The sequence below is a fragment of the Schistocerca serialis genome, chromosome 4 (assembly GCF_023864345.2).
Source record: "Schistocerca serialis cubense isolate TAMUIC-IGC-003099 chromosome 4, iqSchSeri2.2, whole genome shotgun sequence".
In the NCBI taxonomy this organism is placed as follows: Eukaryota; Metazoa; Arthropoda; class Insecta; order Orthoptera; family Acrididae; genus Schistocerca; species Schistocerca serialis.
In genome coordinates, this window is record NC_064641.1 from 630,199,979 (window position 1) to 630,212,240 (window position 12,262).

General features: G+C 42.8%; 1 protein-coding gene across 2 annotated transcripts in view; it reads left to right on the forward strand.

Annotated features, from left to right (window-relative positions):
• LOC126475462 (chitooligosaccharidolytic beta-N-acetylglucosaminidase) overlaps positions 1–12,262 on the forward strand; it is a 229,968-nt gene that overhangs the window by 116,953 nt on the left and 100,753 nt on the right. The gene's annotated exons all lie outside the window — the stretch shown is intronic.

Consider the following 12,262-nt stretch of genomic DNA (forward strand, 5'->3'; position numbering starts at 1 on the left):
ACGAAACTTAGATTTAATCGCCAAATACATATCGGTCAGGTGCAAAATGGTTATTTTTGTCAAGACGTTTGCAACCGTGTTTCAGCTTCTACATCTACAATCACGTTCTGCAGGCCGCCGAAAAGTGCGTGGCAGAGGGTTCTTAGCATGTTACCAAATTTAAGAGTTTCTTCTTTTTTTCTTTTTGTTTCAACCGCTTCGGGAGCGTGGGATGAACGACTGGTTAAATGCTTCTATGCATGTTGTAATTAATCTGTTTTTGTCCTCGTGGTCCATTCGGGATACGTAGGCGGCTGAGGAATACCTCTAGATGCTTGATCTGAGATAATGGTTCTTGAAATTTTGTGAGCAGGCTTCTGGGGTGTAATTTGCGTACTTCTTCAAGCTTATACCAATTCAAGTCTTACAACATTTCCGTGACACCCTCTTACGAACCAAACAAACCTGTGACGTTTCGTTCTGCCACTCTTTGTCCACGTTCGACATTTTTCATTTCTATCTGATATGGGTCACACATACTGTAAGACAAGAGACACAGGTTATTTTTGAACAGTTTCTTTTATGGACTGGCTGCATTTTCCCAGTAGAGTGCCGCTGCATGGCGCGACTGAGACTTCTGAAACACTCAAGGAATCAGAAAAAGAGAAGTTACGGATATTGATTATCTGAATCAATATCCCTCCCAGGTACGCTTAGGCATCTGACTTAAGATGTAATCATTCTCAATTCTTCAGATGGTCCCACACTGACGTCGCCGTAACGTCATGGAACGGAAAGGAGCGTCACTGTTAAATGACGACGTGTTCGCACTGGACATGCGGCTTTTCGCGGATGATGCTGTAGTATACAGAGAAGTTGCAGCATTAGAAAATTGTAGCGAAATGCAGGAAGATCTGCAGCGGATAGGCACTTGGTGCAGGGAGTGGCAACTGACCCTTAACATAGACAAATGTAATGTATTGCGAATACATAGAAAGAAGGATCCTTTATTGTATGATTATATGATAGCGGAACAAACACTGGTAGCAGTTACTTCTGTAAAATATCTGGGAGTATGCGTGCGGAACGATTTGAAGTGGAATGATCATATAAAATTAATTTTTGGTAAGGCAGGTACCAGGTTGAGATTCATTGGGAGAGTGCTTAGAAAATGTAGTCCATCAACAAAGGAGGTGGCTTACAAAACACTCGTTCGACCTATACTTGAGTATTGCTCATCAGTGTGGGATCCGTACCAGATCGGTCTGACGGAGGAGATAGAGAAGATCCAAAGAAGAGCGGCGCGTTTCGTCACAGGGTTATTTGGTAACCGTGATAGCGTTACGGAGATGTTTAATAAACTCAAGTGGCAGACTCTGCAAGAGAGGCGCTCTGCATCGCGGTGTAGCTTGCTCGCCAGGTTTCGAGAGGGTGCGTTTCTGGATGAGGTATCGAATATATTGCTTCCCCCTACTTATACCTCCCGAGGAGATCACGAATGTAAAATTAGAGAGATTAGAGCGCGCACGGAGGCTTTCAGACAGTCGTTCTTCCCGCGAACCGTACGCGACTGGAACAGGAAAGGGAGGTAATGACAGTGGCACGTAAAGTGCCCTCCGCCACACACCGTTGGGTGGCTTGCGGAGTATCAATGTAGATGTAAATGTAGACAGAACGTCAATGCAACGAAACGTCGGTTAGCGTAGTACTGAACGTCGAAATGGAGTTTCTGGGATACCGCCGATCTTATAAAAAAAAGTGGGAATACACAGAACTACAGAGACGATGGGGTGTATGAACCATCACGGGACTGGCAATGATAATAGTCATTAATATAAACAGTTAATGGACAGAGCAAAATCGAAGACTTGAAATAAAAAAAAAACTTATAAGTGCCAAAATCATAAATTTGAGGAAAATTAATTCTAAGTATAATTATGTAATTCATGGTCATAATTGCACTATTAATGTGTTTTCTTTGAAAGCTAAGCATAGTGTGGATCTAGTATCCAAAGGAAATTACAAACACTGTATCATAATGGTACGAAAAACTTTCTGAAAGTGGAAATGCAATGAAAAGCTGTAAGTGCCACAGTTCATTACTTGGAAAATAGATAGGAAAAGTTCATTCTACGTTTTTCAACTGTACCTGGTCATTAGTTGTCAGGTACTGCATCATTTTAAACAAACCTTTCTTCTTTTCGTCATAGATGTGGCTTACATCATCGAGGGCATGTAGCGGAATTTTCTTGATGTCCTATACTCTCAAAACACGTATTCCTTCCCAATCCTCAAATTCATTTAAGCTTCTCCAGGGTCTTAACTAGATGAAGCTTATATTTGACTACCCATAGCCACTGTACACTGGACATGTTTAGGCTTCCTGTGTTTACATTACTATCAGCGACTTTTTTGAAATCTAAGAAGTCAGATGCATTCATGTTATTGACATTAAATGGCTTTATTTGTCTTGACTGCTGAATCATGTCCTTTACAACTTATGGAACAGTACATTTGGTAACTCAAGACTAAACATTCTGTCCAATTATGGTACAGGTTAGTGATCAGTAATGAGACTTACCTCCAGTGCTGGGTGAGCTTTTGCAGGAATACGTTTTTTACTTGAACTTAAGTATTCAGTTCCTCCATTTCTCAGCTTTTTCTTCATTGCTGCCATAGTACCTTCTCCTTTAATTTGTCGTTTCTTTCTGGTCAAGCGGTTACAAACATAGCCGGCCGCGGTGGTCTCGCGGTTCTAGGCGCTCAGTCCGGAACCGCGCGACTGCTACGGTCGCAGGTTCGAATCCTGCCTCGGGCATGGATGTGTGTGATGTCCTTAGGTTAGTTAGGTTTAATTAGTTCTAAGTTCTAGGCGACTAATGACCTCAGATGTTAAGTCGCATAGTGCTCAGAGCCATTTGAACCATTGTTTTGGTTACAAACATCTGCTGCCACCGCCATTTTATCTAACACAGAGGAGTAAGCGCGCCGAACATAGAGCCATTCGCATGTGAACAGCAGTTTGTGCTAAACTTCATGCCATCTACTGGCTGCATTTGGCACTACATTTTCATTCATGGCAGTTTGAGCCTTTTGTACGTTATTGGGCATGACCTGTGGATCCTATTCCACACAAAACTTCAAAATTCCGTGTTACACACTTTTATTTCAATCCTTCGATTCATAACGGTTGCTTTACAAAGGCTGTAGGGCAAATTTTCCACGCTATTCAAAAGTGAAAGAACAGAAAACCTGACGTCCAAACATTACAAATATTAACATTTATTTGCACGTGAAAATATATACATACCAACACGCCAGACAATATTTATATTGCAATACATAGCTCCTTTTTACTTTATCCATAGTATTTTGTATTATTTCTAACACCAAATAACGTCAAAAATAATTATATTTTTCTCCCTCAGTAAAGGTCATTTATTTTCACTATTCAAAATGGTTTTCCAGTAACAATCGTTTCGTTGTTCACGCAGTTACTTACGCATATTGTAAGGTTTTTCTTTGCCTAGGCGTCGTCAGACACAAATCTTATTCGCATTCAGATATGTACCCTGTTTTGTGGAAGAACGTTGCTATGAAAATTATAGAAGAACGCTCATACGAGAAATACCGAACTCCTCGTGCAACCAGGCGTGGGTCGAATCGGGAGGGAGGCTCCTTCCCACCCCCCTCAAACAAATATTCAAATTTCGCAGCAAACTTTCGGATGTACAGTAATATAAAAACTAAGGATCCCGAAAATGGCAAGGAATTTTATAAATTACAGGCCAGTGCACATTATCTATTATATTTAAACTTTTTGTGTGTGTCATTGTTTTCGATGAGAAAATCGGAGGCATCTGGGGCACGTTGAAAGTGTGACTGCAAGTGATATTTGTGGACAGAGAGGTGAGGGGTGAAGACAGCAACAAACTATGACTCAACCCACAAGCGATCCCAGGATCCGCGCCTGCGTGCAACCTTTGCAATATGTTACGAAAAAAAGGCATGTAATACAATAAAAAGTGAGACGTCACTACATAGCATGACTGAGCGTGAGGTGAAAAGTTCAACTTCCGATGATGGCAGACGACCTGCAGAGGGATTCGACCTTTCTGTCGCACCAATTGACTGCTGACAGTTTGCTGAATGCAGCTGGTCAGAGGCAGGCGCGAGTCCGAGTTCGATACTAACAAGGGGAGGCCGCCAATTGTGAAATTCAGATTCGATTCATACTGCGCATAATAAAAGCTCATGGCCAGAGGTGTAATGTGGCAAAACACCAAGATGCATTTCTCAGCCGTTGTCGAGAAAATCGACAGTTAAAAGAAACCGTTGCGGTGAAATACTCTCTACGATTAATAATTTTCTGCAGCGTCGTGGCGCAGCGGTAAGCGCTCGGGTTCGTGATCCGAAGATCGCCGGATCGAATCTCGCGCCATGCAACTTTTTTTATTATTAGTTTTTTGTAATTCAAATATATATATGCTCTCCCGTCCGCACTGATTTTCGACGATGTTATAAGTTGCGCTAGGGACCGCATCTACCTTCTTTCGAAGTTAGCAGGCAACTACGCTGTTATGCGGCGGCTCGTTTCGGCCCATTCAACATCTGTCCTTCAAGTGTAACGAGCGAGTAACGGAGTTTATATTTCTTACCTGTCACAGCAAATTTGTGTTCGTGGGGTCTCTATTCTAATTCGAACGTTTGACTTACGCTATACGTATTCGTTTCGGAATATCGTTTCTACGTCTTCCGTTAACTATACATGGTTAACATTATGAAGACAATTAATAACATTTGTGAAATACAACTTTGTTTGCGGAAAACATAATGATGTTCGAAGTCGCCAGTTTTTCCACGACAAACGACTTTGAACAACTTATTATATGCATAATTGTTGCAACTGATTGCCGGGAATTATATATATATATATATATATATATATATATATATATATATATATTTGAATTACAAAAAACAAATACTAAAAAAAATAAAAGGTCGCATGGCGCGAGATTCGATCCGGCGACCTTCGGATTACGAACCCGAGAGCTTACCGCTGCGCCACGACGCTGTAGAAAATTATTAATGGTAGAGAGTATTTCACCGCAACGGTTTCTTTCAACTGTCGATTTTCTCGACAACGGCTGAGAAGTGCATCTTGGTGCTTCGCCACATTACACCTGTGGCCATGAGCTTTCATTATGCGCAGTATGAATCGAACCTGAATTTCACAATTGGCGGCCTCCCCTTGTAAGGGATCACCTCCTCCACGTAAATATCACTTGCGATCGTCTACACTTTTAACATACGATAGACGTCTACATTTTTAATAACAATAACAATGTTTCAATATGCCCTATTAATAATATACGGGGACTGATGACCTCAGCAGTTAAGTCTCATAGTGCTCAGAACCATTTTGAGCCCATAATATACACTAAGAGAAAAAATTAACGCACCACGAGAGAATTATCCGAATGAGATGGAAACCAGTTGATGTAACGTACATGTACAGTCAAACAAATGATTACAATTTTAGAAAATTGGATCTTTTATTCAACGAAAGATTTTCACAAATTCAGCAAGTCAATAACGCGTTGGCTCACACCTGACCCTTATATAAATAGGTATTCGGCTTGGCATTGATTGATAGAGTTGTTGCGTGTCCTCTTGAGGGCCAAATTATGTCCAGTTGGGCCGTTACATCGTTAAAATCCCGAGCTGGTTGGATGACCCTGCCCGTAATGCTCCAAACGTTGTGAACTGGGGAGAGATCTCGTGACCTTGCTAGCCAAAGTAGCTTTTGGCAAACACGAAGACATCCAGTACAAACTCTCGCTGTATGCGGGCGGGCGTTATCTTGCTGAAATGTAATCCTAGGATGGCTTGCCATAAAGGGCAACAAAACGGGACATAGAACATCGTCGACGAACCGGCGTGCTGTAAGGATGCCGCGGATGACAGCCGAAGGGATCCAGTTATGAAAACAAAATCGCATCCGAGGTTATCACTCGTGGTTGTCGGGCTGTTTGGTGGGCGAGAACAGCTTGGTATCCCACCGCTGTCCCGGTCGTCTCCAGACATGTCTTCGGCTTGGAATCTCACTGACTGGAGTAGAATTGTCTTCAGTGATCATCACGCTTCGGACTGAGCCCCGATGGACAGCGGAGACGTGTCTTGAGACGCTGCGGACCAATCTGACTGTCGCCCACCATACGGCCCGACAACCAGAAGTGATGGTCTGGGCCGCCGTTTCTTTTCATAGCAGGGCCTCTTTGGTTCTCATCCGCTATATCCTTACACCACAGCGGCACGTCGACGATATTCTACGCCCGGCTTCGTTGCCCTACATGGCAGGTCACCCACAGCTTACATTTCAGCAAGATAGTGCCCGCCCGCATACGGCGAGAGTTTCTGCTGCTTGTCTTCGTGTTTTCAGACCCTACCTTGGCCAGCAAGGTCTCTGGATCTCTCTCCAATTGAGGAAGTTTGGAGGGTTATGAGTAGGGCCGTCCAACCATCTCAGTATTTTGGCGATCTAACGCGCCATTTGAGCAGAATTTGGCATGATATCCCTCAATAGGACGTCCAACAACTCTATTAACCAACGCCAAGCCGAATAGCTGTTTGTATAAGGGCCAGAGGTGGCTCAAAGCGTTGCTGACCTGTTCAATTTCTGAATTTCTTTCTCTTGAATAAATCATCCAGTTTTTCTGAAATTGTAATAGTTTGTTTGTGTGTACATGTACATGGCATCTGCCGGTTTCCGTCACATTCGGAAAACTCCAGTATAACATCCAAAAAATTGAAGCTCGCAGAAATATAACATGAGAGAAGCATTTGTCCGAAAATCTGATAAGAACACGGCTCACACAGTCAATTTGAAAAATAATACTAGCAAACACAACTGTGACACCTTCACATTTTATCCAATAATAGAAGTTGACACCGAACGTAAATAAATGTAACACAGTGCGCGTAAATAGGCGAAGGTATCATTTTCTGTTCGATTATGTCATTGATGAAAAATCGCTGTAACCAGTAATAACAATAAAATACCTAGGAGTAGCCATCCGGAACGACGTAAGGTGCAATAACCACGTAACACAAACTCTAAGAAAAGCAGATGCCAGGCAGAGATTCTTTGGAAGAATTTTAAGGAAATGTAATTTATATAGTTGAAACAACAGTTGCATAACATATTACGCGTGATCCCTACTCAGTTTTCACGTAAATATCCTGCTCGACGCTGAACGTGAAAGAAAATTTGGCGCTCGTGTAATCTGAGTAAGTTTCAGTTAAACTAATTGAGAGGTTGACTAATAATTAAATCAACTGAAACTGAAATGAAAGATTGCAAAATTACCTCCATGATTACCATTTAATTTAAAGTGGAGTAGAGATTCTGATATCAAACAACATAAAATGACATGTTAAAATTCAAGTAGTTAATTTTGAGGGGCCTCATAAGCAGGTGGCTAACTCAGCTCGATAATCTCGTCTATCTGTTGTCTGATTCTCCACGTTAACATAAGGTAACATTTCATTTTGAAATCATCAATGATTTAAAACATTAAAATGTTTAACGTGTGAAATTTGTCGCAAGAGACAATGCCAGATGGCTTTGAAGAAGCCCAGGCTGGAAAACTGATGTGGATGGCTTGAAATAATCTTACGATCAGCTGAGCATTTATTATCTGAGTAAATTACGATAAAATACAAATAAAAATCACGATTGCTAGTGTATTTGTTTATTAGTTCATTAAGTTTATCATTAATGTACGGAGGTGGCAAAAGTCATAGGATACCTCATAATATCTTCTCATACCTCCTTTTGCCTGGCGTAATGCAGCAACTTGATGTGGCATTGACTTAAAAAGTCGTCGGAAGTCCCCCTACAGAAATATGAGCAAACATGCCTCTATGATGATGATGAGATCCCATACTCTGAGTAGCGTAGGGGACGTTGCGGGCGACCCGCACCACCTGCTAGCCCAGGTCCTAGCGGAGGTGGTCTGCCATTGCCTTCCTCCGAAATTACGAAAGTGTGACCTCTCCATTACGTCCCATGAAAGTTCGATGGGATTCATATGGGGCGATCTGGGTGGTCAAATCATTCGCTTGAATTATACAGAATGTTATTCAAACCAGTCGTGAACAGTTGTGGCCCCATGACATGGTGCATTGTCATCTATAAAAATTCCATAGATGTTTGGCAACGGCCGTCCGGGATGGCCGAGCGGTTCTAGGCGCTACAGTCTAGAACCGCGCGACCGCTACGGTCGCAGGTTCGAATCCTGCCTCGGGCATGGATGTGTGTGATGTCCTTAGGTTAGTTAGGTTTAAGTAGTTCTAAGTTCTAGGGGACTGATGACCTCAGAAGTTAAGTCCCATAATGCTCACAAGGGAACCTCCCCATCGCACCCCCCTCAGATTTTGTTATAAATTGACACAGTGGATAGGCCTTGAAAAACTGAACACAGATCAATCGAGAAAACAGGAAGAAATTGTGTGGAACTACGAAAAAATAAGCAAAATATACAAACTGAGTAGTCCATGTGCAACATATGTAACATCAAGGACAATGTGAGCTCAGGAGCGCCGTGGTCCTATGGTTAGCGTGAGGAGCTGCGGAATCAGAGTCTTCCCTCGAGTGAAAATTTTACTTTCTTTATTTTCGCAAAGTTACGATCTGTCCGTTCATTCATTGACGTCTCTGTTCACTGTAATAAGTTTAGTGTCTGTGTTTTGCGACCGCACCGCAAAACAGTGCGATTAGTAGAAGAAAGGATGTGCCTCTCCAATAGGAACCGAAAACATTTCATCGCAAGGTCATAGGTCAACCGATTCCTCCACAGGAGAACACGTCTGATATATTCTATACGACACTGGTGACGGCATGTGCGTCACATGACAAGAATGTGTTGTCGACCCACCTAACTTGCACACTTGGCGAATGGGTAAAAAGATTCTTCTTCGTTGCCCGATTTAGGTTTTCTTGTGGATGTGATAATCACTCCCACAAAAGTGATGAAAACATAAGAGTTTGTCACATAAACTGCAATAAATGAATGCAACAGCTTCACAGTCGCACAGTTTTCCCTGTGCTCTGTCAAAACATATGTTTTTTTACGTTTTCAAATGTTTCCGTGTGTAGACCGTCAAATCCTGCTTATGTCCAAGCAAATCTGAACATGTCCTGGAATTTTGGAGAGCGAAGTTGATTATGTGTGAGTGCCCAAATTTTGATAATTGTCTGAAAATAAAAAATTAAAATTTTCACTCGAGTGAAGACTTGAACCAAAGACCTCTCGTTCTACAGCTGCTCACGCTAACCACGGGACCACGGCACTCGTAGGCTCACACTCTCCTTGATGTTGCCTACCTGTCGCATGGACTACTCAGTTTGTATATTTTGCTTATTTTTTTCGTAGTTCCACACAACGTCTTCCTCTTTTCTCGATTGATCTGTGTTTAGTTTTTCAAGGCCTATCCACTGTGCCAACTTATAACTAAATCTGAGGGGGATGCGATGGGGAGGTTCCCTTGTCAGAGCCATTTGAACCATTTGATTTGTTTGGCAACATGAAGTCCATGAATGGCTGAAAATGGTAGCCGAACATAACAATTTCCAGTCAATGATCGGTTCATTCCATGTAAACATAACCCGCGCCATTATAGAGCCACCACCAGCATGCACAGTGCCTTGTTGACAATGGGTCCATAGCTTCCGTCAGTTCTTACCAACTGAAACCGCGACTCATCTGACCACGCCACGGTTGTACAATCGTCTACGTCCAACCAATATAGTCGCGAGCAGAGCATAGGCGCTGCAGCCGATGTGCTGTTGGCATAGGCACTCGCGCCATTCGTCTGCTGCCATGACCCATTGACACCACATGTCGCACTGTCCTAACGGATTAAAAAAAATAAAAAGTGGTTCAAATAGTTCTGAGCACTATGGGACATAACTACTTAAACCTAACTAACCTAAGGACATTACACACACCCATGCCCGAGGCAGAATTCGAACCTGCGACCGTAGCGGTCGCGCGGTTCCAGACTGTAGCGCCTAGAACCGCTCGGCCACCCCGGCCGGCTCTTAAAGGATTCGTCCGAGGTATGCTCTACATTGATTTCAGCGGTTATTTCATGCAGTGTTGCTTGTCTGTTAGCACTGACAACTCCTCGCAAACGCCGCTGCTCTTGGTGGTTAAGTGAAGATGGTCGGCTACTGCGTTGTCCGTGGTAAGAGGTACTGCCTGAAATTCGGTATTCTCGGCACACTCTTGACACTGTGGATCTCGGAATACTGAATTTCCTAACGATTTCCAAAATGGAAAGTTCCGCTTTCAAACTATGTTAATTCTCGTCGTGCGGCCATAATCATGTCGGAACCGTTTCATGTGAACCACCTGAGTATAAGTTACTGCTCCACCAATGCACCGTCCTTTTATACAGGGTGAAAAGTATTTAAACCGACTAACTCTGGAGATTGTAGGGGACATCAAAACAAATATTTTTCCCTAAAATCATTTTTTCCTATGAGGAGTATTTAAATTGGTAGAGGAAGATTTCTCTGGCGGCAAATTAATTAAACCAACAAACACTTTTCCATTTTCTTATGACCAAGAGACAACAATTAGGTAGCAGATACGGCCCAATTAAACAGTCCCCAACAACACCGACCCACACATTAACGAAGAACCGCACTTGATAAGCGCTAGTAACTGTGGCATGTGGGTTATCCTCACTCCAAACATGCGAATTGTGCATGTTGAAGACTCCATCACCCCCGAACGTTGCTTCATCGGTAAACAACACAGAGGATGGAAATGTAGGATGCATTTCACACTGTTCCAGGTACCACTGAGAAAACTGTGCTCTGGGTGGATAATCAACTGGTTCCAGGTTGTGGACACGCTGTAAGTAAAATGGACGTAGCAATTGCTCTCGAAAGACTGTTCTTACATTCGTCCGATTCGTCCCTGTGTTACGTGAAATTGCACGAGTGCTGATTGAAGGATCCCGCTCCACATGCTAAAAGACAACTTCCTCAACTTGCAGCGTTCTTACCGTGCGACGACGCCCCTGTCCAGGTAATCTGCTAAATGGCCTGGTCTCACGCAGACGTTGATACACAGCAGCAAAGGTCGTATGATGCGGGATACGGCGATTAGGATATTGTTGCTGATAAACCCGCTGTGCAGCTCGTCCGTTGTGGTGCGCTACGTAGTACGCACCAACCATATCAGTGTACTCACTCCAGGTGTATCGCTACATTAGTAAACAGAGACAATGCACTACTGCACTGGTGGACAACAGTTGCCTACAACTGATGAGCGTAATACGCCCTCTAACAACTGAAGATTGTAATACGGCCTCCACCGGTTAAAATAATCCTCATAGGAAAAAATGACATTAGGGAAAAATATTTGTTTTGATGTCCCCTACAACCTCCCGGAATTTGTCGGTTTAAATACTTTTCACCCTGTATATTGTGTACGCCATACTATCGCCATCTGTGCATGTGCGTATCGCTATCCCGTGACTTTTGTTACGCCAGTAGACGACAGTTGTGACATGTCTTTTTTGCTGATGACCGTTAACTTCTGTTGATTTCTGGCTCATACCGGTTACTACTTTCGTTGATTCAACTCCATCTACATCATATTGCGAAAGCCACCTGGCGGCATGTGACAGTATCACTAATTGGTCGCCTCGGCCCCGTTCCACTTGCGAATGGCGCGTGGGAAGAATTATTGTTGTAAGATATTGAAAACTATTTAAGCTGTCAGTAAATATGGAGCTATACTTGGTAAAACTGATATATGGACGTGAAAATGACCATAAGTGTGTAACTAAGTGGCAAAACTATCACCACAGCATAACTGTAATAATCGTGCTTCATCTTTTTGTACGTACAGATATATTTTCGTCAAATGCTGCCTTACCACTTGCAATTGTCCCTCTTGTATCTGTGTAGTCACCAGCAAATAATTTTTTGTATTTATACAGTGATCTCCAACTGTACAAACATGTACATGAATGTATAAACACCTGAAGATGGGCGAAGCCCGAAACCGGTCATGTGACAAATAAACAACCTTTTATTGTGACTGGTAGCGGATATTTTTCTACAACCCCGTATAGGAACAGTCACGGAGTTCGACAGCATCCACTACGGATAAAATTCGTTTAATATTACAGTGTTATGAGCGTAGTGGACACTGTTCAGCTTCTACCGAAATATGTTTGGGGGAGGGGTTTCGGCCCC